The 11933-nt window shown below is 40.5% G+C and overlaps 1 long non-coding RNA gene across 1 annotated transcript; it reads left to right on the top strand.

Moving 5' to 3' along the window:
* Positions 1-6: 6 nt before the first annotated feature.
* On the top strand, positions 7-3427 carry LOC138173553 (uncharacterized). Its single transcript, XR_011171430.1, has 2 exons — positions 7-1044; positions 3010-3427. It is a non-coding gene; the product is annotated as an uncharacterized lncRNA (long non-coding RNA).
* The last annotated feature ends 8506 nt before the right edge of the window (positions 3428-11933 follow it).

Genomic DNA, 11933 nt, shown 5'->3' with positions numbered 1-11933 from the left:
CTCTCCTCTCTCTCTCTCTCCCCCTTTTCTCTCCTCTCTCTCCTCTCCCACGTTTTCTTTCCCCCTTTCCCACTCAACCCTTCTCTCCTCCTCTCTTGTCCCCCTTCGGTCTCTCTTTAGACTCCCCTTTTCCTATGTCCTCTCTCTTCCCACCTGTATTGTCTTTCCCTTCGGACAGCTCCCCCTGGACACGGGACAGCAGTCAGAGGAAGTAGTTTGCAGGTGGCCGAGGTGTCGGAATCGGTGTCTTGCCGATCTCCTTAGGCTGCTCTCCTCCCTTTCTTTCTTACGAGAAAAGTAGCTACGTTTCAGTGGGCGATGCGACTCCTCTTCCGCTGAATCTTGGAGGGGCCTGGTGGTTGAATTAAGGTGGTGTGTGGGGGACGTGAAGTGGGTGCTGTCTCCAGTCAGAGGAAGGAGTGCTCCTCGAAGGGGGAGGGGAGGGAACGCAGGCCCTTGGACCCAGGCTGCGCTGGTTCTGAGTTTGTGAGACTGAGGGTGTTTTCAAATTTCGTCATCCGTCAGGGAAAAAAAAAAGTCAGTTCCTTCGTCTCCTGCAGCAGAAAGGATTTGTATTGCTGTCCATGATGGCAGTAGAGAAAAGTAAATAAATAAAAGATATGAATATATGATTCCAAGTAATGTGCTTTATGATTGCACTCTCTCCCGATCTCTTCTCAGGCTTCTTTTCCGTGGTAGAAGTGCTGATGCTCCCGCGCGCTTGAGGGGATTCTAGAGCCTCTAGTCTTGCTCGTTTAGATTCACTCCCCGAGGCCGAAGAAGTGGCAGCCGGGTTTTTATTACTATTAGCATTATTGTCATTATCTCTCTCCCTCCCTTTTCCTCGCTCAGTCTCTCCTCCACCTTCAGACCGGCCCAATATAACCCTCGGCTGCCTCAGTAGAGGCGGAGCTTCACCCCTGATCTGAAAGGCGGGTGGGTGGGGAGACAAGGTAGCAAAGGTGGGCAGCGGTTAATGGGCGAGATCAGAGCCGTAATTATCCCAGTGACATGGAGAGCTTGTTGGAAAGTTGTTTCGAGCAGGTTTGTTGTTGTTGTGTTGTTTTTTTTTTTTATCTGCCAGGTTCCGCCCTCCTCCTCCCTTCCAATGATGGACGGCTGGTAGGAGACTTGTGTGTGTGTGTGTGTGTGTGTGTGTGTGTGTGTGTGTTGCATAGCAAACTCCACCTTACCAGGTGTAAAGTACAGGAATGGCATCTAGGTGCTACAGCAGAATAAATCCCACCACGTTTTGGGATTTAAAAAGCTGCCTTAAAATACATGCATAGGTAGAGCAATGTTGAAAGAAGAACTGGGATGCGAGGGATTAAACCCTAGGGGGGAAACCCAGAGGGTGCTTCAGACTGTCAGGAATGGTGTCCGCTGGTGCCGTGGAATTCCAGGTGCTGTACAAAGTTTGATCAAATATCCAAAGCTCAAGGCTACCGTAGTCTGTCCAAAGTAAGCATCAGACATGTTTTTGCATGTAAAGTTAAAGGTTAGAACATTGCTTATGGCGGGGGGAGGGGGGAAGTGGAAAAACGGGGGGGGGGGGGGGAATCGTATAGTAGACTATAAGAAAAAAGCAAGAGCTATGTATATCCCAGGCTAATATATCTCTGGAAATTAGGACGCTGCTCCCTAGCGCTGCAAGTGCTTCTTATGATAGTGAATATTTACCTTGATATTACTCTCTTTGAATTAACTCGCTCTAATTGAGAATTTCTCTTTGTATTCTAAAACTTCAATACAATATCCTTGTTGAAACCTTGTCTGCCTGAATTTTATCAAACACACTTGATTTCTCCCTAAGTGATCTCTTCCCTGCATTTAAAAGAAAAATTAAAGCAACTTCTTTGATTCTCTTTGGTGTGGCGAAATAACTCTTCCACAGGATGTCTATCTAGCCTCATTCTCTTCTGGGGACGGAAGGTTCCCTTCTTGGTTCCTAGGGTTGCACACGGATTTGCCTGCACTTGAGCACCTGCCGGGACTTGAAAAAACTTGGATTGAATAGGACTGTAACTTCACCTAAGTTTTGCAAAGTAAACATTTAGCGACAAGTGGAGTGGATCTCAGGCGAGTGGATTGGAGGAGAACTCAGCCATTTCTTTTCACCTATTCACTCCCCTTTACTGTTTTAATAAGGGTACCTGGATTTTTGGATTTTAAGGAGCCAGAAAATGAAGGGCTCTTACTCAGGGCTATGAGAATTTCTTCCCTCTTCCTTTCTTTACGGATTACTTGAGGAATTTCTTCAAAGGCCTGAATCTGAAAAAAAAAAAGCATCGATGTGAATTTTGAGGGGAGATTACTGGTTCTTTGCAAAGGCAACAGTTTCTAACTGCATGCCATTACTAAGGTTACGGTTCCTCCTTTTTCCTGCCTTTGTTGTAAATAGCAAGGGCTAAGCAAGTGTGGGGGGAGCTTACCTTTGATGTTTATTTCATTACCTTTCCACCATTTGTGTCGAAAACATACACAATCCTCTCTTATCTTTATTCAAAGAGCTTTAAAGTCATTCAAAATGAAGTGGGCAAACACATATGAGAGGGTTTATTTTATTATTTTTTTTTGAAGGGATGGATGACCATTTTCAAAGATTGGAATGAAGTGTGTATATGGGGGGAAGGAGGAACTGAACTGTTAGGATTTTAGAAAAGAGTGGAAAATTTTCTGCCACTATCTCAGGGGAATATTTGGTGACCCCTGAAGCAATGATGGTTTGGAACACAAGGGAATCAGAGGAAGTCTTCATTTACTATTACTTCAAAAGTAATTTTGCTCATTATTATGTCATGTCATCTCCATGGGGTATAATAGATTTATAGCTGGAAGGGACCTTAATGACCATTTAGTTCAATTCCTTCTTTTTAAAGATGAAGAAACTAAGGCCTAGAGAGGGAAAGTGATTTGCCAAGGTCACATATCTCATTAATAGCAGAATCAGGATTTGAACCCTGGCTCTTTGACTCCAATTATCAATGAATTATCATCCCTGTTTTATAGGTTAATCTGCTGGCTGATGAAAAGAATTGTGACAGCCCACATTCACCATAACAACTTGAAGAACAAAAACTTTTGCCACCTCCCCCTTCCCCTTCTCCCAGGCTGACTTTGTGAGAAACAGAACCAGTAGGAGGCATTGTAGGTGGCAAAAAGCAAATCCTTTCTTCAGGGACCTTAACTCATCAAAAGGGACCTCAAAATGGTGGTGCCTCCAAGCAAACTTCCAGCTCCCTCCAGCATAACCAGGAGCATCTCTGTCTCTGGACTGATGAGTGGTCTCACATTAATAGGGGAAGACCAAGTGGACCCATCATTGAACAGGAAAAGTTCCATAACCCGAGATGATGGCGGGATGTTAATGTAGCTTTATTTCTTCTCCTTGACCTAAGTATGATCTTATAAAGGAAGTTCACACAAGACTGAGTGTTTTGTGTATCCCAAGTTGGGTTTGGGAGAGGGAACTACCCAGTAACAGGCTCTCTGGGAATCTAGTTTTGCTTTCTCCCTTATCTCCTCCTGCCTCAAGGGGCAGACTAATCCTTCAGAGCTGTATTTGTCCCCTTTGGGTGAGTGGACAAGGTTCTGAATTCCACTGGGACTTCCACTCCCTAGTGACTGAACAAAGGAGCAATTGTTGATCACCCTACACAGTTTACAAAAGCACTGTTTGTTTTGGTTCCAAAGGTTAATTCTCACCCTTCCCCTTCTCCCTTTCTTCCCCCTTCCCTTTTGCCAAATCGAATCCAAAAATGTTAAAGCACTGAGCAGAGAGATCAAGAGGATAACACCCATCAGCAGCTTCACCCCCATCATCAGCTTCACCCAGGACCGTGATCTCAGGATCCTGTGATTGGAACTGGAACCACCAACTCAAGTCCCTCTCAAGGATTGTGGGACTTAGAAGAGAAGGCACAATCTGAGAAGCTCATAGCCTAAGTGATCAATGTCAAAGGAAAATCTTTCCTTAGACACATCTTATAAACGTTCTGGAATTGGCACTCTATATGCCAAGTTTACCCCTCCCCCACCTTTAGGAAACCAGCCTTGATTCCTTGGCAAATCAGTGGTAGTGTCTGATTCCTTGGCAAATCAAGGGTAGTGTCTGATTTCTTGGAAAATCAATGGTAGTGTCTGGGTGAAAAGTAAGTTATTTTAGAATAGCTCTTACTCTGCTTCATGACCTTGCTCAAACAAGAAAGATTTTCATGTTGATTTGTTTTTAGGATAAAGTGGTGGAGACTCTTAAGTATTTTTATTTTTCAGGATAAAGTTGAAATTTTGGAGATTTTACTAGGTTAGGTGACTAATATGGCAGGGGTACCTGAAGAAGAAATGTTTCATGAGTTGAAGCATGCAGACACTAAGGCAGAAACAGAGAAATGATGGAACACACTTAAAGGGCTGAATAATATTTAGGAATTCTTTAATAAAAAACAATACTAGCTCCCCTTTCCCCAACTTCACCATAAATATCATTGCTTTAGTTATTTAGGGATAATCTTCTCTTCCTCTTCCTCCTCTCTCTAATCAGTACTGTTAGTGTCAATTTTACAGACTAGTGAATAACAAGTGTTCAGCTACACAATGGTGAAGGCCTTCAGCATAGGGCCCGAGGGTCATGGGCTCTGCCAAAGAATTTCAGATGGCTCCCAAAAAATGTAGGGTTGCCACAGCGCACTCTCCTGTTTGTCACATGACTGGAGGCAACCAACTGTTGTCAGTCTGTCTCTACTCTTAGCTATCTGTGGCTGAATAGTTTACAAGTTGTGCAGGTCTGCAGTAGTGTAATGGGCTGGGATTTGGGAGACCTGACTTTGTAAATAATGCCTATGTTAGGTTAACAGTGGTTAGGTGTTGAAATTTGAGCAAGTGGACTTATTTCTTTGTACCTTTTTCCTCTTCTTTAAAACAGGGGGTTGAACCAGATATCCTTTTAGTTCCCATCTAGTTCCCAAATTCTTTGAATCTACCAGAAGTAAGGTCATTGAATGTGGCATTGTACACAGGGCACCTCATACATATATGCATTGCTAACTCAGCACAGCAGTGTCTGTCCTGGACACAGTTTAAGTGCCCACTTACTGCTCAAAAGTTCCTATGCATTATTCTATTTGTTGAAAAGCTTCCCAGAAAGGCAACTTGTTTTCTGCTACCTAATTCTCTGTCCTTCGGGGGTATGCTATTGATTTGTTAATAATAAAACGATGAAGGTGGATATGGGCCAAAACCTTGCTGGTACTAAAGACCCATTAGTTTGGTCCCTTTTTTTCCCCTTCTACTCTTTGATTTCTGTGAAGCTAGAGGGATAAACCTTACAAGGGACAAATTCACATTTCCATGATCTTGTGGTTCACCTGAATGGTCTCTTAAAGATATTTTAGATGATAAGAGAAGATAATGCATGTCTCTTAGGGAAGCAAGAACTAATGGAAACATCTATTTAGAAAATATCTTGAGGATTTAAGACTTTCCATTGTTAGGCAATGGTTTATTGTCTCACTTTCTAAAAACTGCAACCCGGGAAGGAAATAATTGTATTCCTGTAATACCTAACATAACTTTGTAGGCTGGTGGTACTCAGTAATAGCATTGATTATGAGTTCCATCAAATGCATGGAACATAGGCTCCCAGCCCCAGAGAACTTAAAAAATTCTTAATCACATTCCCCAGCCCTCTGCTAGTTTATCTGAGCTTCTTGCCAGACTGTAGGGAAGGAGGTATAATATTTATATCATACACTTGTATTTCAGCTGAAGATAGAACTGGAAAGTAAGCAAGCTCATCTCTTCCAATTTGGAAGCAAGGAATCTACATTAACCCATCACTACACCACTGTTAAAGAAAGAGGATTATCCAGGAAAAGGGCATTGTAGAGACAGTAAGTTAGTAGAATCAATTCAAACAGTTGAATGATGGTTGGCTTCTCTGGGTGCACATTCTGTCATAGACTTACCTGTGGGCAAGTCACTGAAATTTTTAGATTCAGTTTCCTCATGAAATAAGAATACTACTTCTATTTTCTTTACAAGGTTATTGTGAAAATCAAATGAAATTATATATATAAAATCTTTTGGCCAGCTTCAAGTCTCTATGTAAACTTCAGCTATTATTATTATCATTATGTCAATAAGTGAACCCTTCAAAAACAAGGTATTCCTAGCTTTTCCAGGTTCATCAGACTTTCCATTTAACATTAGAAATAAATGGAGAGGGCGGCCAGGTAGCACAGCGAGTAAGAGCACCGGCTCCAGTGTTGAGAAGACCTGGAGATCGAATCCCGGGCTCAGACACTTAGCACCCACCCAGAAACACCTGGCCGTGTAACCTTGAGCAAGTTACTTAACCCCAATTGCTTAAAAAAAAAGAAATAAATGGAGAAATGGTTTGGGGAGGAAGATAATGTGTTTTGACTCATTTCAATTAATAAATACCTACTATGTGCCCAATATTGTGCTAGGCTGAAAAGTGACAGGAAACAAAATTTGGATTGTAAACTCTAATGGAATATAGGGTATAGCAAGGTAAAAAAGGCACAGGTACATATAATCACAATACATATCATTACATGATAAATGTCTTAGTGAGGTACAAAATGCTGGCAAAGCAGGAAGGTGATCCATGAGGTACATTGGCAAAGGTTTGGGGGGGGGGCGTGGTATTTAAGTTGAACTTTAGAAGATGAATAGAAATTCAACAAATGAAGGAGAGAGAGGAATTCCACTAATAATGAACAGCATGAGCAAGGCATGAAGATGGGAACACATGGGACATATTTGGGGGACAGAGAATAGTACCATTTGGCTGAAAATCAGAGTGTGATAAGGAGTAGTAAGAGCTAAGGTTGGTAACAGTTTTCTTAGTCAGTTTCTTATGCTAGGAATGCTTTCTCCTGATCTACCTTTTAGATTCCTGCCCATTATTTAAAGATCACTTCAAATCCCACTGCCAAAGATTCTTTCTCTAATTACTTTGGGTTCTTCACTTTCTGCTCCCCCCCCCTTCCCATACTTTGGTCCTTTTATTATGAACTAAGCATGATTGTGATGTGTCTCATATTATATCTCTATTAGACTGTAAGCTCCATGAGGGTAAGAACTAGGCTTTATCTAAATTTTGTATGTCTCTCACCAGCACCCATTAAGTGTTTAGTATACCTTTGTTTAATTTAAATGTTGTCAATCATATTTTTTTGGGCATCACTAATGTGAGAATTTGTTTTGCAAGACTATGTAGATATATATTGAAGTATTTGTTTTCTCTCTGTGTTTTTTTTTTAAATTAGCTTAATGTGGAGGGTGGTGGTGGTGGTATAATTAGGAAGGACAGCTTAATTTTTGAAATACTTGTTACTTGAAAAATAAAAATTATGCAAAAACTGGCAACAATAAAGGCACCTACTTTTGAACAGTGGGTCCAGGCCCAGATATACAAACACACATAAACACAGACATGTGTGTACACAGAAATATTGTCCATCCCAGTTTTACCTATGAAGAAAGTAAGAATCAGGGAGATGAAATAATTTCCCTAATAACATACAGCTAACTAATGTGGCATATCTTTCCACAACTGGATGGAAACTGGGTGGACCTTCCATTTGAAGTCATCCTCTGATGCATCTAATGAGGCAGGCAGGAAGATGTTTATCATCTAAAGGCTTATTATCCAGTAGGTAGAATTCCCTGGATGGGTTTATCTTTGTCTATTTTTGGAGCACTGGTATATTCCATTTCTGAGGTGATGAGAACATATCCCATAGTTGTATTTTCTTCACTTTCTCTTGTTTGAGATGAGGGTAAGTTAGATAATGATTAGGTAGGAATGTGAATGGAACACACTTCCCCCACCTCCACTACCATGCAATCAGAATGTTTCCTGTTTGACTGAAAATGAGTCTGGGATTGAAAAATAGGTTAAAAAATGAGCTTGATTCAACATTCTCAACCTGGAGAAGTGCCAACTCTACTGATTTGGAAGAAGTTTTGTTGTAGAATATGCCATTATTTTCTGGGGGCAATGAGGAAAACAGATGTTCTTAGCTTAGAAAGGATAATTAAGACCAAAGTATATCTGGAGATCTTTACTTTAAAATTCAGTTAGAAAAGTTAGTCACTATCTTGTCTGCAAATGATTTAACATTCTTTTCTAAGAATGTCCAGTTACCTTAGCTGGTAATTCCCCCAACCCTCTGATATTATATTTTCTTTGTTCCCTTCCTTAAAAACAAAACAGAACAAAAGTTTTGAAGACCCATTATTGTGGTCTAGAATATGTGGCAGGAAGGTTACAAAAGAAAAGGGGGATCAGAAATCAGACTAGTGCACCCATTTACAGCTGCAGTAGCAGAAGGTCACATAATTAGAGTGGCAGATCTCTGACCCCTAGAAATCAAGCTGTTTCAGCAACTGGTAGGGTCAAAAAACATTGTTCCTAAAGTTGTGGGTCAGAGATCAGGGAACATTTAGAAATAAGTGAAAGGTGAAAGCCCCAGGGTCAAGGGTCCATTTCCAGGAGCATCTGATGTCCAAGGAGTTTCACTGAGGCTTGTGTGTATATCCTTCCAAGTCAGGATTCTGACTACCAGACCAATTCTACTAAAACAATGAAGATCAGAAAATAGATAGGGGTCTTTTATAGCAGGGCATAATATTTTTATGTCCCCTGATGACTCATGAAAGCATTTCTCAAAGGGTGGAGGATTTACAGTCTTCGTTGATGGAGAGTGGAAACCACAGTGTTGTAATCCTGGATTTTTGGAAATGTTAATAATCTTGAAATGCTGCCTGGCATACAGGATGTAATTCTAAATAAAAGCGAGTGATTTGAAAAACAAATAAACAAAAAAACATGTAGTTTGGTTTTATGGGCAGCCATGTAGGGAGTGCCAGGAATACTCATCTCCCTGAGTTCAAATATGGCCTCAAACCCTTACTAGCTGTAGACCTTGGGCAAGTCACTGAACCCTCTTTACCTTAGTGATTCTCCTTGAAAATGAACTGGAGAAGGAAATAGCAAACCGCTCTAATATCTTTGCCAAGAAAATCCCAAATAGGATCATGAAGAATCATACATGACTGAAATGACTGAACAACAAAGTCTGGTTTTAAGCTGCATTGGCATAGTGACTTTCAGAAGCCAAGGAATCCCAGAAGTGCAGATTTAGGATGGTAAGGGATCTTAAATTACTTATCCAATCTCTTCACTTACAGATGAAGCAATTAGCTTCCCCCTCCCCAATGTAAACTGCTCAGCCAGATCCAATCCCTCCAATCTAATACTTTTTCTATTACACATTCTAAAACCATGTTGATATAATGGGTCAGTGTTAGCATTGCTAATACTGGTAACAATAAAATAAAAATCCACTTATATTTCATCATAATAAAAATATTTAATCCTTATTTCCCATTCATGCCTGAGAGAACTTCTTGTACTCTTTTGCCCCCTTTATATTTTTTATTAGGAATAGGAAAAGGAGACAACTCTCCATACTACTAATATATTGGAACATATAACATTTATATGTAATATAAGCATAAAATATATGTGCTCTTACTTTTGGTGGGATGACTACTTTTTATATGGCTCTTTGTGGAGTGGTCACCCCTCTCTTTAACTCCTACCTCATTTCTTTATTCTTATCCCTGATTCTATGGCAGTTAGGGGTTATGCTCTGATACTAAATAATCTCCTTTATTAATCAATCAGTTAACTCTAAACCCTTATCCCAGTTAATTAATAAACAAGAAAACCTCTTTCCAAAAAGCTTTTGCTATCTTCCTCTTTATTTCAAATCCACTCTTCAGTTCCATAGTCTTATGTTTATTAGAAGTATAAGGAACAAACAAAAGATATATTGAAATCTTTCAGCATTGTATCACAGTGGCAAAATTTACAGAATGATCACTTTTGACCATTGACTGCCACTGCTGGCTTTTCAATCAACCTGGTTTAGCCTGTTTGCTGAAACTGTTTTAGGGGGTGTGGTCACTGTATGTACTATCAGCTTCTTGGAGCCACAGGTGACAGCTGAGTGGATCAGGTACACACCAAAGGTGGATGAAGGTCCTTAGAAGCTCTCAGCAAGCCCTCATCCCAGAGGTGCTATCCTTCTTGAACACCCCTTGCACCCTAGCCATCAGCCTCAGATACTTGCTAGCTGTGTGACTCTAGTCAAGTCACTTAACCTCTCAGTTTCCTCATCTGGAAAATGGGCATAATACTAGCACTTAACCCCAAAACGTTACTATTATTATTTTGACTAAAGAGGCCATTCTCTGCCTCACTTTTTTTTAAAGCTAACCTTAATCACTGAATGGGCGTTTCCTCAATCAAACTGAGACCTGTTAAAGACCTTAGTCTGCAAAGGCCAAGGTCTCCCACTGCATCTGGGGCCATCTCCAGTCTTGATCTGTATCTGGTCACTGGACCCAGATGGCTTCAGAGGAGAAAGTGAGGCTGGTGACCTTGCATAGCCATGCCTCACTTAAATCCAATTCTCTTGCATGTCAAGGCATCACCTCCCTGATGTCATGGACCTCTTCAAGGACAAAGGACACACAACCACCCCCAGATGATAATTGTGAAGTGCTTACTTAGCACAGCATGGCTGACACAGTGAGTGCTATATGCATTTTAGATATTATTGTCATGAAAGAAGTTCTCTCTTACTAGTTCATCTTTGTACCTCACATAGTCTCTCTCCCAACAGTTAATTCTTCACATATCAAATTCTATCTCTCCAGAAGTTCTCTATCCTCTTAAGGATATAGTAATAGTTTCCATAGGAGACTCCATGGAAGGGACTGTTGTTACAATATAAATACAAGTATGTCTCAAATGACAGATTATTGACAATGTGGCTGTGACTTCAGGTGCTGAGAGGAGAAAGGTGAAGTATTCTTCAGGCATAGGTGCAGCAATGGATGAACCTGAGTTCGAATCTAGCCCCAGATGTGGAAACCCCCCCCCATATCACTTAATCTGTTTGTCTCAATTTCCCTATCTATAAAATGACTAATCATAGTACTTTTCTCCCAGAATTGATGTAAGGATAAAATGAGATAAAAATTGTAAAACACTTAGAGAAGAGCCTGGTATATAATAAACTCTTATGTAAATGTTAGCTTTTATTGTTGTTCAGTCGTTTTTCAGTTCTTTCTGACTCTTTGGGACCCCATTTGGGGTTTTCTTGGCACAAAACCACTATAGTGGTTTGCCATTTCCTTCTCCAGTTCATTTTACAGATGAGGAAACTGAGGCAAACATCACACATCTAGTTAATGTCTGAGGTCAGTTTTGGACTCAAGAAGATGAGTCTTCCTGACTTCAGGCTTGATGCTCTATCCACTAAGACACCTAGCTGCCTTAAGTAAAATATATCTGGGCTAAATGAAAGAAGTAGGTATAGAATGAAAGACCAGGTATGTTTCTCCTTGCTCAGATGGCAACAGCCTTGGGTCTACCAGCACATACATTCTCTTTATTCTGATTGAAACCTATTTTAGGAGTAGGGGAGCAGAGACACTGACATTTTCTTTCTCATTTTGAGAGACCACTGCAGTCTTGAGTTTGGGGGCTTCTAGGATTTCAATATTAAGTTTGGGGAAAGGCAGAGTTCAATTACATCTCATTTTATACTCAATGTAGCAATGAAACTTATGAAGTTGTTTATCAATGTTAACTCCTCTATGAATTAACTTCCTCCCTGAACCCTCTTGTCCTTTCTATTTTTCCTACTGACAACATGTCTACTGGCTTTGAAAAGAAAAGAAAATAGAAATTCTGCTGTTTTTTTTTTTAAATGTAGCGCATTCATATAATACATACTTCCATATATCAGTGTTTTCTCTAGAGGTGGACATCATTTTTCTTCACAAATCCTTTGCTCTTTATATTTTTGTGAGCCACAAATACCCCCCAG

This window comes from Petaurus breviceps, unplaced genomic scaffold (assembly GCF_028583685.1).
Source record: "Petaurus breviceps papuanus isolate PSGF00001 unplaced genomic scaffold, PetGlider_PUasm1.0 582, whole genome shotgun sequence".
Taxonomy (NCBI): domain Eukaryota; kingdom Metazoa; phylum Chordata; class Mammalia; order Diprotodontia; family Petauridae; genus Petaurus; species Petaurus breviceps.
Note: the sequence above shows the minus strand (reverse complement) of the source record. Positions and strands in the feature narration are given on the sequence as shown.